This window comes from Lactuca serriola, chromosome 5 (assembly GCF_051521515.1).
Source record: "Lactuca serriola cultivar US96UC23 chromosome 5, Lser_US96UC23_V15, whole genome shotgun sequence".
Classification (NCBI taxonomy): Eukaryota; Viridiplantae; Streptophyta; class Magnoliopsida; order Asterales; family Asteraceae; genus Lactuca; species Lactuca serriola.
Window position 1 is genome coordinate 211759092 of NC_136412.1, and position 16512 is coordinate 211775603.

Below are 16512 nucleotides of genomic sequence, written 5' to 3' on the forward strand. Positions count from 1 at the left end.
ATAACACTAAAATCCGAGTTATAATGAAGAAGTTATGACAAATCGAAAATCCACGTCAAAACCGGCAAAACACTATTCAATGTAAAAAGTGAATTTTCAATAAAAGGCTTTTTAGCCATAACAACCTAAATGAAAGTTGTAGATTATGTTAAACTGAGAAGTTTCATAAAATGAACGCCAAAATCTGACTTCATATGAGGAAGTTATGATTTTTCTAAGTTTCAGTATAGCACTGTACAACTAAAACCTCGAAATAGAGATCGAGTGATTTTTAGCCGACACAACCTAAACGAGAATTTAAGGTCTCGTCAATAGTAGTACAATGGTAAAAAGATAGACAATAACGGACGTCGGATGAAGAAGTTATAAATTTTTAACGGATTTTTCTGTCACGGTCTGTTAAAAATAATAATATTACAAAAAAAAAAGTCAAAGTTAGCCAACAAAGTCTAAACGAAAGTCATAAAGTATAATTTTACCTACGCGTGCATATAATGAACGTCAAAAACGGAGTTCATATGTGAAAGTTATAAATTTTAGAAGTTTTTGGCTCAAAACCCGAGAAATAAATGAGAACCGGATAATTTTGCATGATTAGTACCCGATACGTTATCTCGCATCAGTAGTTTCTCCGTGTCTGCGTCGTAGATAGTAGATTCACCCCTCGTTTTTGGCAGTCTTTATAAAACTCTCTGAGAACTAGGTTGGCAATGATATGGATTTCACCCTTTTATTCTTATCTAAGCAATCCAAAATCGAGAAGTAAACATAAGAAGAAAAAGGGTGGATTTGACCCAAAATCAAGAAGTAAACGTAAGTATCAAAGATATGGATTTCACCCTTTTAAACCTAATTTTTGATACCAAGAAGAAAAAGGGTGGATTTGATTCCTTATTGCTAAGCATTCACACATGTACGTCGACACCACCATCGAAATCGTTAACGTCATCTCCAAAATTGACTGGAAAGCACCTTCGCTCATCATCACTAGTGGATCCATACCTGTCTCTCTTCTTTCCATCACTTCTCACAACAGAGAAACAAGAGGGGAGAGTCAATTGTGAAGATGAAAGATAGAAACAAGGAAGAAAAGAACAAGTCGCGTTTTCAAATTTTTGGCGATTTCATTTTCCCCTGTTTTCTACTAAATGCACGTTTCATTAAAATTATAAAGCGACAGTTATAGAGGATGCGCGTTTAAGATAAAGTGCCCTCTGTTTTTTTGTTTTTTTTTTCTTGAGACACTAATTTAAGGGCACGCAATCATGCATGACCTAAATCCTTAAATTTTTTGAAGAGATGACACTATTTTAGTGTCACACACTTTTGTGTATCATAAATCAAAGTGTGTCATAAATTGTGTGTCATTAATGGACAGTTTTCTAGTCGTGCCATTAATCTCATTGCAAGTACTTAATCCAACTATGGAATCCTCAAATCCATTCCATGTTTCCTAAATCGCCCTTTTTACCAGGCCAAACAATCACTTGAGCTACATACTTACTAGAATCCCTTCATGATTATGTACCAATATCATTTCTAGAGTGTCAATTCATGTTCGTGAATGTCATTCCACTTTAATATGTCAATCATCATATAGTGATCCATAGATTTCCCAAAATGCCCTTATGGCCAATAATTCCATGTATCAATCAAGGAATCAAGTAACACCATACGTTTTGAATCAAAATCATTGCAATAGTATCCATTCATGATTATGAACTTCCTTAACTAATCACCTTAATTATGAATGCTTCTATTGATTTCGTCATATTGTCTCCAAATACATTTCAACCCTAACTTATACATGATTCTACCATCATTGATGTGTTTGAGTATTCCAATTTGATTCATTGTCATCAAACGACATCTAGGTCATAGAGTTTATTCCAGTTAACATATAAACAAGAAATCCCCAATTTTGATTTCTAGGGTTCATGAGGGTTTTCACCTAAATCCCCAAATCCATCAATGGGATGAGTGGATTGAGATTAGGATCATGAAAACAACTCAATTCACGTTAGAAAACAAAACCCCAACCAATGAATCAAACAAATTTCAACATTGGGGTATTCCTCAAACCTATAATTTGAAATATAGAGTGAAAGGATGAGAAATTATACCGTTCATGCTTGATGTTGCTTCATATCTTCTATTCGTAGCTTTATTCCTCAATAGGCACTCTAAATCTACCTTTCCTTCATAGAAATCGCCACTTCCCTCTTCTTTTCTCTCAGTCGCATTCTTCCCAAGCATACGGGAGAGAAGACCTATTAACTAGCTTTGAACTTTCTCAACTTGCCACTTTTGGTCTATCCTTGCAAAAGCTCTTTCAAGATAACTACAAAACTAACTTAGAAACTTCAATAAATTCCAAAAATGGCCCCTGTCCATCCAACACTTCACAAAATTACTACAAGTTACTAAGTTGGTCAAATATCTAGTCAAACCTAAGTTTTACTCGATTGTGACAAATGGCCCTGAACTTTTAAGATGTTATATTTTCACTTCTAACTTTGTAAAATTCATATCAACTAATGATATGATTATCGCATAATGATTTATTTAAATAAATCAGCCTTCATTTATTTACTTTATTAATTTAAGAACCTATTCTTAAATTTTAGGATGTTACAATTACAATAACTGAATTCCCACTAATTAAGGGATGTATACATATCTAAGTAAAGGTTTGATCCTACTCACTAAGATTACGCATCAGACATATATATATATATATATATATATATGCATATAACTGCCTAATATACATAAGATCACCAAGATCATTGGTTCACGCTGACGTTGACAAGATCTAGTGTTGGTGATGACGCTGGCACCGATGCTGGTGATAAGTGTGTAGTGTTTGACCCATCAGATCATAAAGTGTGATTTTTCAAATGATCTCGCGGATCTCCTCATCACTCGGACAAGCCCTCAGAGTGCCACCAGCATCTGATCCCGATCCTATGAAAGCCACCATACTGAAAAATATACAACGGAAAGGTCAATCATCAAACATAGTACTTGACACACCTTACCTACACCTATTAGTTCCTTCATAGCCTTAACGTTTTTCCTGAATCTTATACGGATCCCGTGCTTTTAGTAGTATGGGCCCCTAGTACCATTTACACCTATCTGTAGTCAATTATGAATTCATCCCATGGTCCTAGGTCACTACACTAGACCTCATCATTGCACTGACATGTACCTTAGACTTAAGAGCCATAACTAACTTCCTAGGCCCTCCTCCTAGGATTTTCCACTATCGTGCTTTTTCACCACTGGTTTCCCTGTTCATGCTTGTTGTATATAGTACAGGGTCAGATAAATTGTCGAATAATTAAGTCTATCGCATGTCCACAACCAAACAAGAAACAGGAAATGAGGCTAAGTCAATCATTCTAAGGCTATTTAATCCTAATCGTATACAACTACACAACAAACACCTAGCAATCACAAAATCAAATAACATATAACAGGCACTTCCATATGATATCAGGCATTATATAAATCAGAAAATACTATCATACAGTTTCTGAAGAAATCTTTAGCCTATCCATTAGCATGCATTTCAATAATTCATGTATTAGCAAGTTCAAATTCAGAATATATATCAAATATGGGTATTTTAGGAAATGCGCTCATGTTTGGGCTCTAGCAGACTATACACGTGGCATCTTCTTGTAAAACCAACGTTAAGTCAGAGACCAACGTTCCTGATCCCAAGCCAACAATCAAACAAGAACATGACACAGGATCGAGATAATGTCTCTAACCGAACCGTTTATTATAGTTTCTTTTCCAAAAAAATTTGTGACTTCCCCCAAAATACCACACCAAAGTTAAATACAGCATGCATACTGGGGTTTTAGGCCTGCTGCCTTAACCCAACCACTTCCCAGGTTTGCTAGCTTGCTGCCTCAACCCAACCGCTTCTCAGGTTTATGGCATGTTGTGTTAACCTAACTGTTTCTCGAGTTTGTTGTCCTGCTACCTAAACCCAACTTCTTCTCGGGTTTGTTGGATCACTTCCTGAACCCAACCTCTTCCCAGGTTTTTCGGTTAGCTGCCTCAACCCAACAACTTCTCGCGTTTATTGGCATGTTGCCTCAACCCAACCACTTTCTGAGTTTGTTGGCCTACTTCCTCAACCCAACCGCCACAATATGTCAAGATATAGACAAATAAGAAGTCAAGTACGCACATAAATATAGTAAACAATCAATCATACAGCCTACTATCGCCTACTAGACCCCTCACATCACATTGCTCCACTACCAACAAATCTCCATGAAATGTATATTCATAAGTAACTAGAGGCGAGATAGCCACCTGAACTAATGATCCTACTCTAGAGCCTAAACAAAATGAGGAATAAAATATAAAGCCAAGATCAAGAGTTTTCAGGCTATCCTATGTGGCTACATACAACCCATAGGGTATTCCACTAGATGATAACCAGTCAATTAGTACTCTAACCAGCATACCTCTACTGTTTCATCGTAACACATAAGGATATAAATACATCTAACAGATCACTACAACGCAACTACATCCTATACACAAGGATACATAATCAAAACTAGTGTGTCGATATTCGTGTGCTCGAGCCATGAGTACTGTGAGGAAAAACTAACCTGAATTGAAGAATCCAAAAAACTACAACATGCTCCCCTTTCTATACTGCTTCTTGCCACAAACCTTGTAGCACCAAATTCAAGTTTGATTCAAAGTTAAACTGGTCAAAAATTCAATGGCCAATGGGTCAACTGATCCTCACGACATGACACTCTCTTGGTTACGTCATAACCAACTAAAAAAAAATATTTGCGGTCCTTTAATCCTCACGATGTGACAAACATAACCTCACATCGTGAGAACTATATAAAGGGCAATTTGATGAGTTATGCCCTTAATCCATTAAGCCATTAATCTATCTCTTCTAGAAAGCTTCCTAACACCCCCAAAATCCATAAAAAAGATGTTTTTAGTTCTTTCATTTCTGATGAAAGACTTGAGCTAATATTAGGTAATTTATGAAGAAAAGGAGGTCAAAACCTCAAGCATGAGCGCAATCATACCCAACTAAAAATCTACCACATATAATCACCAAAGGACTCTAAGGTCCCATAAATTTTCAAACTTTATGGAGTCCCAACACCCTAACTATCCTAAACATCGATAATCATGCATAAAACTCTAGATCTAGCAACAAGGAAACAAAAATCTTGAAACTTGGTTACTCACAAGAGTCCATATATGTTGCTAGAAGATGCTAATGAAGCTTGCAAGATATATCTATGCACCAATAATGATCCTCTTCTTCTTCTTCAAGTCGCAAATAAACCACTAAAAGCTCATGAACTCATAGGTGGGGTTAGGGTTTCGTTTGAATGGAGTGGAGGCCGAAGAAGATACCCAAGGTGATGATATAAGGTCCTTAAATATGGAGAGACCCCTAAAAATTCATGGGCTTGGGTTGTAATGACTCTCAGTTTATGACACCCTAAGTATAACATCGTGAGCTTAGTTGGATCCATGTTTCATTTATTCACTTTTCACATCGTGACCTCCCTATAGTCACGTCGTGACAGTAGGTTTTACCCAAAAATCATTCCTTTGAATCCTTGATGTCCTAAACCGATCCGTTCTGGAAACTAGGTATTACATGTGATTTATTTTATTTTGGTGTGTTTTAGTTATATTTGTTTTATTTAAACGTGTAAACGAATGATTATGTTCTTTTCTAAGTATTACTCTAGCATTTGTTTTTGTTTTCACGGAAATTAAAATGATTTTTAAAAAAAGAAAAGTCGTGATCATTGATGATCATAATCAAGAACCAAAACTTTTGATAAGTGTGGGGTGAATATCAAGTGTCTTAGCGACTTTGCGAGTTTCTACTTATAAAGGAGAAATTAGAAAGAGCTTAATCCATTTTAGAAGTGAATTTAAGAAATATCAAGAATTGCAATTTTAGGAGAAACTATTTATGGAAATCACCAGTTTTCAAGACGTGACCAACACTATGTCACTTTGTGGCGACCGATTCCATTGTGTGACAACCCGATATTCCAAGTCAATGTAATGTTCAAAAAGTCAAATATTATAATCTATTTGGAATCAATAAAAATAACGTCAAAAATGAAATGTTTAAAAGTACCAATTGGGATACATAAAATGTTAGATATCGTGTCAAGGTTTTCAGAAATATAAAGAACACTCAAAACCTAGTTATAACGAAGTAGTTATGACCGATCAAAGATTCGCGACAAAACCGGTAAAACACTATTAAATGTGAAAAGTGATACTTCAATAAAATACTTTTTAGCCTTAAGTATCTAAACAAAAGTCGTAGATAGTAACAAACAGTGAGCATACATAAAAAGAACGTCCAAATCTGACTTTGTATAAGAAAGTTATGATTGTTATAAGTTTCAGAACAACAGTAGACAGCTAAAAACTCGAAATAAAGATAGAACGATTTGTAGCAAACACAACCTAAACGAGAATTGAAGATCTCGACAATAGTAGTACAACGGTAAAAAGACAGACGAAAACGGACATCCGATGAAGAAGTTATGAATTTTTAACGGATTTATCCTGTCCCAGCCTGTTAAAAATATATTATTAAAAAATAAAGTCAAAATTAGCTGACGAAGTCTAAACGAAAGTTGTAGAGTATATTCTCACCTACGCGTGCATATAAAGAACGTCAAAAGCGAAGCTCGTATACAAAAGTTACACATTTTTGAAATTTTTGGCACACACTTCGAGGCGTACTTCTTGAATCCCATCCGAAGACCAGCGTACCGAATGAAGGGTCTCGGACCGGCCACGTCGCCCCTTCACCCTCTACTGTAGTCCCATCCGAAGACCAGATACCGAAGATGTCATCGCTGACGTACGCCCCGCGTACTTCGGTGTACACCCAACGTACGAAGCCTGTCAGTACTCCTATAAATAGCATGCGATGCTTCCGAGTTTTGATTGCAAATTTCCCATTCACTCTTCCACTTTTTCACTCTCACGCCTCACGAAAGTATCCCGACACCCCGGTTTCATATCCAAGCCTCGACAAAGGTCCGAAGCTCCGCGTTTCCCGAAAAACTCACCACTTCCTGGTTGAAGTGCTGCCCGAGGAAAAATCCCGTCTTCGTCAAATCACCACACTTTCTAGGTGAGTTCATACCCTACATTTTTCCCGTTTTCTTTAGTTTTCAGGGGGGATACAAATTAAAACACCAAAATATGTTTGATACTTATCTTGACAACGTACAACATCAATGTTGTGCCCTGTTTACAGACTATTTTACCCAACCTAAATTTGATGTTTTTACAAAATTGTCGAGTACATGTTAAGAGTTATCCACACCTTGTAACATGCTGAGCAACATGTGTACAATTTACGCTCATTATTTCAAATGTCATTTTATGGAAATACAATGACTTGTATAACAAGGTTTCATTCGAACACACACAACACTTTTGATAAACTATAATAGGTATAGTTTGAACACTTCATTTGACAAAGAAATAGTAACTCAATCGACTTACAAAACAAATATTTCATTGCACACTACGTGAACTTGTTAATGAATAAACTTGCGAGACATTCTCCTTCGGGGTACTCTTAAGTACCACAGAAAAGTCATGTAGTTATAATCAGAATCTCTTGGAGGGAGAACGTGATAGTTGTGTATAGATCTATATTGGGCCTGACAAACCCGCACATAAGCTTCTTGCAACAGCTAGACCGGCAGGTCTGGGATGACAAGTGTCATAACATTCCGACACTTGAAGAACGTCGCATACGAGGTCTTCTAGTCTTTAGTATGGTTATAACATCTCTCATGGGGTATTAACAAAACATAAAGTTCACGGAAAGTCTAATATTTTGCACAAAATAGTTTTATTTAAATATAAAACCACCCATAAGTATGACGATTTACTTACATATACTAAGTCTCGGTTCTGTTAAGACTACAACAAATATTTTTGAAAATATTGGATTTTTTGGTATCAAACTTGTAACAAACTTAAAGTAACTACATTCATTCTTTACTCATAAAATTTCATATGCACTCACCAGCTTTATGCTGATACTCTCTTTTCAAAACAACTTGTTGATGGGTTTAGAGCATTCTAACACTTCCTAAGTGTACATGCAACCGTAATAAACCTTGGATCTATGTTTGTCTAAATACATGCAAAATTGGTTTCCAAGGTTCATAATCCTATCTAGCATACATGGGGAACTTTAATCTTAAAAGAATGGCTAGAATTACATACCTTGTAGTTGATCTTGATTCCTTGAAACCTTGTGAGCCTAGCACCCCAAGTGTGATGCCTCAAATGCTTCACACAACACCAAATGCTTTTGGAATGACTTTTGAGAGAATATACACACTTGAAAAATCGGCCTAGCCCTCTTATCTCTTTTGTGTATCCGATTTTGGTGGAGAATGAGTTCCTTATATAGTGTGACACATTTAGGGTTACACCATGTAAACCCTAATGTGTCATGACTCTTCATTTCCATGACCCATGGGTTTGTAACTCCCATGGAGCATCCTATGGGTTTAGCCCAACTTCATAATCCATGGAGCCTCTTAGCCCGCTATACAAGTTATGGATGATTTACATAATCAGCCCATATATTTAATTAGTTCTCTTTTGATAACTTAATTAATTCCAAATTAATTCTTGATCACTATTAACTAATTAAATAATACTATTAATATATTAGAACTTATAATGTATCAATAAACCACAAGTATTATTTCTCTCATTTATTCTATCAAAATACATGGTGCTATGCAACCCAAATGGACCATGCTGGGTCGGGTCAAGTACATACCAAAAATAGTTATAGACTTAGACATCTTATCCAACAGTCTCCCTCTTGGATAAGTCTAATAACTATAACTGCAAGTATGACTTCTGGAACCGATCAGCAATCGTAGCTCTTTCAAGGTCTCTCAGAACTGAGAAGATGATGATACGCCATTTAAGATAAGTGATCATATAATCCTCTGTTCTAGATATTAGCCGAAGAAATACATGGAATAATGTCTTACTTATTGTCCAATAGTTTGTTTCTCGATTTCCGATTTGTTTGACAAAGAACTTAATTGAACACATCAACTTAGTTCTGACCCAAAATCATCAAGGGGCCCAGATATCAGCTTCTAATCCAAGAAGGAACAGATAAACTTCGACTCATATGTTTGTTCTACTACTCATTAAATTATACATAAGTGCATGTTTTATAACATCGAGTTACCAATGCGTTTTCGTACAATCAATGCATAACCAACTCATAGGCACAAATAATATCTCTAGGTTTGAAGAGTTATATGATATTACCGTCTCACGATCACTCAAGATAGATTCCATTAAGTGATTCTAGTGAGCTTGGGTTGAGTCCAATGCTCAGAACTTATGAGCACTCATGAGTGTTGTAGCCATGTCCAACAACTTAGACCTCTGCAACCAATCATGACAGTCATGATTCATACCTACTTCCGACATATGACTGACTGTGGAGGTTCGAATAATATGATATACCAAACATAATTATTCTGGAGTCAAAACAAGCAAAAGAAATATAGTAAAGGATTGACAAGAGATAGAAACACTTTACTCATAAATAAAACACCTTTTATTCATCATCTAATATCAATTACACTTTACACATTTCAAAATTATCTAACTACTAAATCTAATATCATCCTTCAGCCCTATGCTCCGAGCATGCTGGAGATGCTTAACCCGAGTCAGTCCCTTCGTGAGGGGATCTGGTGGATTCTCATCCGATGATACCCTCTTTGCCACGGGGAGTCCTTCTATTCGATGTCTGATGAAATGGTATTTTCTGTCGATGTGTCAGGATCTCCCGTGATCCCCTGGTTCCTTGGCTAAGGCAACTTCACTTTCACTATCACATAAAATTTCCATTAGCTCCTTAATAGCTGGTACAACTCCAAGGTCTCAAACAAAGTTCTTCAGCCATATCGCCTCCTTTGCTACCTCGCTAGCAACTATAAACTCTTATCGCAAGTTGAATCAGCCACTGTCTGTTGCTTGGAACACTTCCAAGAAATTGCTCCCTCATTTAAGGTAAAGACCTAGCCTGACTGAGAGTGGAAATTATCCCTATCAGTCTGAATGCTAGCATCACTATACCCTACAACTCTCAATTCGTCACTCCCACCGAGGGTAAGGACCCAGTCCTTAGTCCTCCGTAGGTACTTGAGGATATTCGTTACCGCAGTCCAGTGTGCCTTGCCAGGGTTCCCCTGATAGCTGCTAACCATGCTTAAAGCAAAGGCTACATCATGTCGAGTACACCTCATAGCGTACATGATCGATCCTACAGCCAAAGCATAAGGTATTCGACTTATTTCGGCTATCTCAGCCTCAGTACTAGGGCTTTGTGTCTTACTCAATCTGGCGTTACTTTGGATGGGTAACTCTCCTTTCTTGGAGTCCTGCATGATGAATCTCTTCAGCACCTTATCCAAGTAGGTACTCTGACTAAGTCCAATTAGTCTTTTGCTCCGGTCTCTCAAGATCCTTATCCCTAGAATATAAGCAGATTCTCCTAGGTCCTTCATAGAGAAACACTTCCCAAGCCAGGAATTAACTTCCTGTAGAATTGGGTTGTCAATTCCTATGAGTAGTATGTCATCCACATAAAATACCAAAAAGCTAAGTATACTACCATTAGCCTTGACATATACACAAGATTCATCTTCACTCCTAGAAAAGCCAAATTCTTTGACTTTCTCATCAAAGCAAATATTCCATCTGCGAGGTGCTTGCTTTAATCCATATGGATTTCTCAAGCTTACACACTCTATTAGGGTACTCTGTATTGAAAAAGCCCTCTAGCTAACTCATGTAAACATCCTCAGCCAACTTTCCATTAAGGAAAGCAGTTTTGACATCCATTTTCCATATTTCATAGTCATGAAATGCAGCTATGGCTAACAGAACCCTAATAGACTTAATCTTGGCCACTGGAGAAAAGGACTCATCATAATGAACTCCCGGAGTTTGTGAGAAACCCTTTGCAACCAGTTGTGCCTTATAAGTGTGTACATTACCATCCATGTCGATCTTCTTCTTGAAGATCCATTTGCACCCTACAGTCACTGTTCCTTGAAAACCTTAGTATGTTCCTCTAGAAAATTCAATATTTTCTAGTGTAATAAAATGCAAGAAAAATGTGACATTTAGGTTCCTTCTACAATCACCTAGTAGATACAAGTTATATACAATACAGATCGAACAGACAGTCAATTGTGTGGTTCTTCCGTAATCCCACAACCAAACAAGGAACAAGAAATGAGGTGGAATCTACACATTCCACTGTTTGTCGGATCCACATTGTATGTAACCCTAGCGTATACACTAGGTAATTACGAGGTTAACAGTGTTGGTCCTTTATTGAGTGATATCTTCATTGTACTTTCAAAGTAATGTAACACTGATGTATTTGTATGCAATCCTTTGTATATCTACTTAGTTAAATGTTCCATCTGAAAAGTATGTTTTTGTACTAGAAAATAGTACGTTGTACTTGTATGTTATGACCTGACCCATACTTGTTTCCCCTATGATTACTTAGTGTATACGGTCTATATATATATATATATATATATATATATATATATATATATATATATATATATATATATATATATATATATATATATATAACCAAGATCGAATAGATAGTAGACTGTGTGAATCTGCTCTAAGCCCACAACCAAACAAGGAACAAGAAATGAAGCGGAAAGCACACATTCTATTGCCTATCGGATCCTATTAATATATAACCCTGATGTATAAAAACAGGAGTCATAGAGTTAGTATTATAGACCCCTTTTAAACTGTATGTTCATGTTACTAGAAAAGTTGTGTGGTGTAGTTCTATTGTTTAGTAAAACTACTTCAAGTTATGAAATCCCATAATCTAAACGCCTTAGTTGATACTATTGTGAGTTTTATATAACCATACTTAATTGGACAGGTAAAACATGACGTTCTGTAGGCGTCGAAAAAGTTATAACATTTGTCACCCGTAGACCTACAAGTCGTACTATAGCTAACATCAAGGTGCAGGATTATCAGTCTCATATAGATCTATACACAAACTTACGCTCTCCCTCCAGGAGACTCTGGTCATAAATTATAATAATTAGAAGCCTGTACCTGGATGGGTACAACCAAGTAGTACCTCACAACCCGGTATAACTGGACACGAAGAAAATACTAATGTTCTTTTGTACATGAAAATGTATGAATTACATTGTACTAGTAGTGTACAGCAATTATAATTTAAATAAGCATTTTAGTATGATATTCATGACTTAGTAAAATAGTATTACTGTTCTCTAAACTATACCTATTATAGTTTACATGCATGTTCTTTATGAATTGAAAATCTTAGTAATTTAACAGTTTATATAACACAATGAAATAATTTGAGAATGATACCATTTACTTGACAAGTTTACAAAAAGGGTTAGAGCTTTATTTAAATATGTTTCATGTTATATATATATATATATATATATATATATATATATATATATATATATATATATATATAACATATATAATTGAGATCAAAAAGACAGTCGGACAAATGGTTCAAACCTTAAACCACAACCAGACAAGGAAAAGGAGATAAGGTGGAAACATCAGTCATAAGCCTATTTAATCTTAATAATATATCTTTATATATATAAACATGTATTTTAGAAAATAAAAGAATAACACAATTTAAGAAGTTTGAAAACATTTTTTTAAAATAGTTTACATCAGTTAAAATAGCTTGAAATGTTTTTAAAACTGTTTCGAAATTATTTGAATGATAACTCAAGATATTCGATAGAAGGTTCGATATAGGATGTTATTTCCACTGTTAGATCCCAAGGTGAAAACGAGTCTTGAAAGCATTTCATGTAATATATATGTATACAATTAGTGAATATAATCATAAGTATGATAAGGAATTAGACTAATTTGTAAGTTTCACTTACAAATAAGAGTGTTTGAAGTGATTTGTGGGGCTGCAAGGTGTTTTTGGCAAGCCCTTGTGTTTTCGGCCCAATGAAGATCTTGGTGTTCTTGATGAAACTAAGGACATTCAAGGGTTTTCGGCTGAAGATCACCAAAAATGGAAGGTGATTGCTTGAAGAAATGAAGAACACTCGATGTTCTAAGCAAGATCCGAAGGAGATACAAGAAATTTTGGATGATACTTGAGAGAGAACAAGGGGTTTTCGGTTGGTGTTCTTGAGAGAATAGATAGTGTTTTCGGTTGGATGTAGAAGAAATGAGAGTATATTTTCGGTCCATGCAAATTATAGCAGGAAAATAACAAGAAGTGACACATACATGGGGTTACGCACCAAGGGGATAAGACCGAGGGTTCTCAGCTAGAAACCGAGGGATCTCGGCTGGAAACTAAGTGATCTCGGCTGGAAACCGTTTGCGGCTTTGAAAGAAATGGCAATATGCGAGGGTTTACAGTCCTGACCGAAAACTCATTTTTGGTCTGAGGCAAGTGATTTCGAGACTTCTCGTTATTCATAGGAAAGGCACATGTTGACTTCAATAACACTTCTACACTATCACCTAATTATAATAATGATTTAACCAGATGGTTTCTAGTATCGTCACTGTTGTTGACTTTTTGTTGTCCTAAAATAACGATTTGTCACATCACCCTCCCGTTAGAGAGAATTTTGGCCCGGAAATTATCTTTCTAAGCAGGACTTCAGAGGTTATGCCCATCCGAATGGTAGAATGTCCACTCGTCGTCCTGGGCAGCTTTGTCCTTTCATCCGGGATTGGAACGACCTATGTTGTAACGGAGGAGAGAAGGTGAACCAGCTTCCTTTGGTCGCCTCCTGAAGTTCATAATAGGATTCATACCTGATCCATATATCATTATCTCATGTATACAAGTCATATACAATTAAGATTAATAAGTCGGTCGGATGTGCGACTCTTCCCCAGGTCCGCAACCAAACAAGGAACAGGAGATAGGGTGGAAACACACATTCTAAGTCTGGAGAATCTTAATTATATACTACTCTCGCGTATACACTTAGTAAGGATAGGTTAACCATATTCGTCCTTAACCTCTATGCTTGAACTTGACCTATTGCACGAGTAGTGTTATCGAAAGGTCTGATGGGTATACATCGGAAAGGTTTTGGAGGGAAAAGTACTCCTTGCATGAGTACTTCTGGGTTTAGAATACGAGAGACGATTATGAGGTCTGTGTCAGGTTTTTGTTACCAATGATGAGGGTTTCGTTAGTCGGTCGGTTAAGGTGGTGGGTTTTTGCAGCACATGAGCTTGGTATGGTGAGGACCACACCAATCCACGTCGAATGACGATGTCAGACTCTTTTGTTAATTCATTTCGAAAGAAATGTTTGTTATAGCGATAGTGTATTTCGTGTGTACTCGATAGTACATTTAGTGTATACTTTCTAGTGCTTTCAGGTTTCTCCTTCTTATTACCACTACAACATATTGTACCGCAAAAAGCGAGTACTAGCAACAAAAGTGTTCTGATAATTAATGATGATACTTCATATTATGATCCTTATCAGGTACCTCTATGATCGCTTGGTGTATACAAGTCATGTATAATTATGATGAATAACACGGTCGGCTGAGTGACTCTACCCTAAATCCACAACCAAACAAGGAACATGAAATAAGGCGGAATCACTCACTCTAAGCCTACAAAATCTTAGTTATGCATAACCCTGATGTACACACTTAGCCATCATAGCTCACCTGCACGGATCTTTAGTTCTTATATAAATGTTGTGATTTGATCGGACGAGTGAGTAATTTAAACTTTACTTTTTAATTGGATTTCTAAGTTTTTTAAAAAAAAATTATTATTATATAGAAAACATACCGATGTTCACTGTTAGCTCAGGGAGACTCTCTCCTACGGTGTTCATCAGTATTCGCCCCTCCCCGCAAGAGTTCTTTGTTATTGGGCAGTCCCTTTTGTAGTTCCCCGTCTCACCACACCTACAAGAGACCTGGTTTACTTCAGCTCTGGGGACCTGACAGATTGGTTGTGCCGACGCCCTATAGAAACGGATAGTGTGCCCCTTCCTGCACTAATTCTTGCACTGCATCTCCCGGCAAGCGCCGATGTAGTGGTAGTTACACTTACTACACTTTGGGAGAGTTCTCGCATATCAATTGATAGGTGATGGGGTGGTCGCTGTTGTGGCAGTGTGTACAACAAATATTTGTTGCTCCTGTAGGGGTTCCTGTGTTGTTTGTCCCTTCCTCTTGTTCCCCGACTTTCGTTTATCATCTCCTCCATTTGTTGACTCAGGAATGGGGGCCACCACGCCATGGCAGACTTCATGGAGTCCGCTGGGCCAGGCGTTTGGCGCTATCGAAGGTAGATGGTTTGGAATCCAGTACATTCCCTTGAATCTGGGGAGATAAACCCTTATGTACGTCTCTATCTTTTTACTCTCTGGGGTTACCATCCGGACGCACAGTGGTGCCAGCTCACTAAACCTATCAATGTAGGCTACTATGTCTGTGTCTACCATGGTAATATCCAACAACTCATGCTCCAGCTTTTTTATTTCACCTCTTAGGCAGTACTCTTCCATCATCATCCCTTTCAGGTTCTCCCAGCCCATTGAGTTAGCCACTAATAGGGTCAGTGACTTGACATGGCCATTCCACCATGTTAGGGCTCTTTCGGAGAAGGTGCAGGCAACAAATTTCACTTTGCTCCCATCTGGGCACGTGTAGATTTCGAAAACTGATTCTGTTTTCTCAAACCATTGCATTAGAGCAATGACTCCCCCATCTCCATTTAAGGATTTAGGTTTGCAATTCATGAAGTCCTTGTACGAACACTCCTATGTGTAATTAGACATAACATGGAGATTGCAACTAACATTCATGAGTATTTAAATAGAGATTTCAACATTGGAACAAACCACACATAGAGAGATTACGTCATGGATTTAATCACAAGAAATTATAAGAAGATAATATCTTTTGCACATAAAATGTAGATACGTTGATTTCTTTTAATAGAAGTTGGTTGTGTTTTTGTCTTACTCGACCGCTAACCATAAGTGGCAGTTATAACAGGTGATTTCATTCATGATTTGACGAGCATGTAGTCAAAGTTTATATATTCCTTCTCCCTTAACCAGAGAGGTGATATCCTTAGGCCCTTCGATGATTTTTTGTTCATATCTTATGCGCCTAGTTGGGTCCGGACTAAATTTATGTGTTCAATTAGTAGTCTGGTTTGATCATCATAAATCAGAAACCAAGAAACATAATGTTGAATCGTTAGTTTAATTCATAATCCATGACTCATTTCACAATGATATCTTGTAGAAACAGAGGAATAATTTATCCTTTATCTAACAGCTCATACTTGATAAGATCAGAGTTTGGAAGTTGATGTGGTAGG